The sequence below is a fragment of the Triticum aestivum genome, chromosome 6B (assembly GCF_018294505.1).
Source record: "Triticum aestivum cultivar Chinese Spring chromosome 6B, IWGSC CS RefSeq v2.1, whole genome shotgun sequence".
In the NCBI taxonomy this organism is placed as follows: domain Eukaryota; kingdom Viridiplantae; phylum Streptophyta; class Magnoliopsida; order Poales; family Poaceae; genus Triticum; species Triticum aestivum.
This window is the reverse complement of record NC_057810.1, coordinates 252,514,586-252,519,062: the sequence shown is the minus strand read 5'-3', so window position 1 is coordinate 252,519,062 and position 4,477 is coordinate 252,514,586.

The following is a 4,477-nucleotide window of genomic DNA, read 5'->3' as shown; positions in this document are numbered from 1 at the left end:
GGATGCATCTAGCCTTGCCCCCAATTTGTTCTTTCTACAGCATTGCCTCATTATAATCTCCCACACATATCCACGGAAGATCATCTTGTTTCCTCAAATACCTCAAAGCTTCCCAAGTTTTATTCCTCCTTTCCACACATGGCTCCCCATAGATTCCAGTGAACCTATAGATCCGCCCATCCATCTCCATTTGACAGTCTATATAGTATTGACACCAAGGTCTGACCATCACCTTCACATGATCTCTCCACCACAGCGCCAATCCTCCACTCTTTCCTGCACAACTCACCGCCACACCTTGCGAGAACCCAATGCTCCATTTGAGTCTCTCCATCGCTTTTGCACTCTTCTTTGTCTCTGACAAGAACACCACCGCTGGGTTGTAAGACCATACCAGGTCTCTCAGTTCGCCAACTGTCGAGTCCAACCCCAGTCCTCGACAGTTCCAGGCCAAGACATTCCTTGTGCCCAGCGGCCCTGTCCCTCAGGGTCCACCGATGTAGCAGTGGGTTCCTCAATGCAATCAAACACTGTCGAAGTTTTCTGTCTTGTATCACATACAAAAGTATCATTCCCTTCATGTCTACCACCATCTCCTTTTGCCACCCAATATTGCCTTGGACTCCTCTTCCTCTCTCTCGGACCTTCCTGTCTCGGGCTTCCGGGAGAGTGCTGTCTTGCCCTATATTCTGGTCTAGGCTTGCGCACATAGTACCCCTACCTCCTCTCTCTCCCATGGAAGTTGCTTGACGATCCCACCTGATAATTCTCCCATCGCCCATACTTCCTATAGTTGCTCCTTAACTCAGCCTGGTTCTCCTATTGCCTCTCTCTCAACTTTGACCGCAGCTCTCTCTCCCTCTTCTGTTCCAAATCATCTCTCAAGTCTCTTTCTTTTATGATCTCCTCTCCTTGCACCTACTCCTTTCGAACACTGCCTTCTTCCCCATCCCCCTTACCATCCCCGCCAGTGCGGGAAGCAGCTGGGGTAGCAAACTCATTATGTAGGTTGCGCTTAGTTGGAATATCCCGAACAGTTCCTGATGTTTTGCTGCCCCTTTCCCTTTCGCTACTTCTTGCACTTCCGAAGCTATTGAAACTCCCCGAGACTCCACGAACCGAGCTCTCCTTGTGTCCCAAAGATTGCCCCGGGGACGCTCGAAGCCATTCTCCCCATTGTTGGTCTGGATCCACAGACGGGACGCATCCCCCTTCACCATGGACTAGCCTTCCGCAATCAAAACAAAAGTGCGATATTTTTTCATATTTGAAATCGAACCAAGTCTTCTCCACGTCATTTTTAGCTTTCTTCAAGTAAAAACCTCTAACCAGCGGCTCCAAAAGAGGTAGTTTAACTCTAAACCTCAACTCCGCACCCTTCGTAAAACCATCCTTCTCAACATCCACCCTCACACTCTTGCCCAGCTAATTCCCAAGCCCCTCTCCAAACGCTTTAGATCGTTTGTCTAGCGGTAAATCCTCAACCCTGACCTAAATATCCACAGCATCAAAAATCATCTCTGATGATCTCGTGCTTCCATCATAATCTTTTAGCACTAAAACATTAAAGTCAAACTGCCATGGGCCATTGTTCAACGCATGTCTCCAATCTCCCTCACTACCGAAATTCATCAAGAAAAGATTCCTTCCTATGATCTTGAATTGTGCTTCTCTATGCAATCCGCACGCCCTTGCCATGGACTTTTCCAGAGAACTCTTGTTGATCGGCCTTGGCGTAAATGCTTTCCCGATCGTTGCCCACCTTGCCGGTCTAGCCTGATCCTGATCTGAGTCCTTGAAGACAAAACCCTGTGCTTCCTTCTCCGTCAACACCAGCCCTCCCATCCGAGCTATCAATCCTGGAGACACAGATGCGTTCCTGCTCTGGCCGCCTAGTGGCGTCCTCACCGCATCATCAGTGTCATCCCTTTGTTGCGACGACCTTGGAGTAGCAGCTAGGTTTTGTGATTTCTTCTCCGCCGCCACTTTCCCGGTCGCATCTGCCTTGTTCCTCATCACCTCAGCACCCCCATCCTCCTCCCCTCCATGTCAACTGACCGGAGGGAGAAAACCGCACTCCGGCGCAAGCCTGCGAGAAGCCGCCGTCGCCTCCTCCCAGGACGCCGCAATCCTCAGCACCACCAACCGCAAAACCCTAACCCTAGCTATCGAGCCGATCGCCTCGCAATCGCCTCAATCGCCTCTCCGTGTTTTACGCCCGAGGTGGTGCATGATGTTAAGATGGCACCTAAAGCTAACGTGGCTTGATAACCATTTCCACAAGGCCGGCTGGACTATCTTGGCACTGGGAGACGGTGCATCACTTTTTTTCCGAAAAAGGGCTAACATTGCAGTCGGTCTCTACATAATTAAGATGCACTCTACATAATTAAGATGCACACAGTCAAACAAAATCCTCTCATATAAATGAAAAATAAAAAAAGAATACAAAGAAACATGTAAAGTCTGTATAATGCCTAAAGTGAAGGTGGGTCAATCCTAAGATCATGCTGCCATCCATGTTGGGTAAAAGTATCCCTCGCCGCATCCTCTAATCGTGTACACATCTCCAAAAATAGGTCTTGATTCTCCACGCGTTGTAGAGAGAACCATAAACGAAGAGTCCCGGTACATGTGTAGATAATCTGTATTAAAGAAGTACTTTTATCGTTAAAACCCTTATCATTCCTACATAGCCAAAGCGACCAAATAACAGCAAGCGCTCCCATCCTAAGAAGAGTTCTACACCTGTGATCAATCTCATATAACCAGTTGCCAAATACATTAGCAACACTACAAAGAAGATACAAGCCAGAAGTTATCTGGATGACTGACCATATAGATCGAGCCAATTTGCATTGGAAGAATAAATGTTTTATTGTCTCATTGTGATGACAAAAAATACATTGCGGACTTCCATGCCATTTCCTCTTGATAAGGTTATCTTTAGTCAGAATGACTCCGCGACGAAGATACCGTGCAAATATTTTATTCTTAAGAGGTATCTTTATCTTTTAGATCTTCTTATTATTATCATTTGGCACATTAGACTGGATTAATGCTCTATACATAGATTCCACTGAGAATTGCTCATTCCCATGTAGATTCCATCGAAATACATCAGACCCATATGACAAATGCACTGTGGACAACAGTTGGAGCAGGATGTACCATGATTGGAGTCTGGGTCCAATTAAATCTCTTCTGAACGTCACATTTGGCGGAAATGGTTCCATTACCGTGGCGATAGTATCACACTTGTGACGAACAATGTTGTATAAAGAAGGATATTGTTCCCGGAGTATGGCATTTCCTAGCCACTTGTCCTCCCAGAATCTAATTTTCGAGTCGTCCTTAATCGAGAATGATCCATAGGAGAAGAAATATTTCTTCGTAGTCATTAGACCCGCCCAAAAGTGAGAATCTCCGGGCTTCCTGTATACTTGGGATACCGCCTTGGAACCCACACATTTGCTCCTCGTGACGTTTTGTCATACACCATCTTCCGTTAGTAATTTAAACAAGCACTTGCCGAGGAGGGCCATATTCTTACCTCAAGGCCATGAATGCCCAACCCACCTTGGTCTTTGAGATGGCAAACCACACTCCATTTTGTCAGTCGATATTTTTTCTGCCGCTATCTCCTTGCCAAAATAATCTTGATCGGAAATAATCCAATCTATGTAAAACTTCTTTGGGCAACTGGAAGTCGTTTTTGTAGTCTGTCCTCGATGTGTTTCCATTCAGCTTTGTGAGTCTCCGATAATGTATCGGTATCCCCAAATATGTGAACGGAAACTGGCCCAACCCATATCCAAACAGTTCAATGCATAGGCGGGCCTCGTCTTTGAGCCTTGCCAAAACAAAACAATTCAATTTTATAAAAGTTGATCTTCAGACCTCAGAGTTGCTCGAATGCTGGTAAAATTAATTTCAGATTTCTCGCTTTCTCGAGGTCATGATCCATGAAGAGAATCATATTATCGGCATATTGAAGTATATAGAGACCACCATCAACTAGATGAGCGAAGGGAGTCTAGTTTAATGTGCATGGTTATTGTAATTTTTATCTAAACCAGAATTACATCCAACTTGGAGCACACCAGTTGACCTTGCAACGACATGCATTAGACTTACAACAATGTTTGTCATCCTTGAAGGATTCATGAGCGAAGGGACTTTCTGCATGTTTTTTACATCGCAGAAAATCAATACCAACGGAGTCCAAACGCAGCGAAAATTTTTGTGGATTTTTTATGGACCAAAAGACATCCAGTGGGCCGAAGAAGCACCTAGAGGGTGCTCCGAGGGGAGAACAACCCATCAGGGCACGCCTGGAGGCCCAGGCGCGCCCTGGTGGGTTGTGCCCACCTCGGTTGCCTCCCGAACCACCTCTTTACTCTATAAATACCCCAATATTCCAGAAACCCTAGGGGAGTCGATGAAAATCAATTCCAGCCGCCGTAAGTTCTAGAAC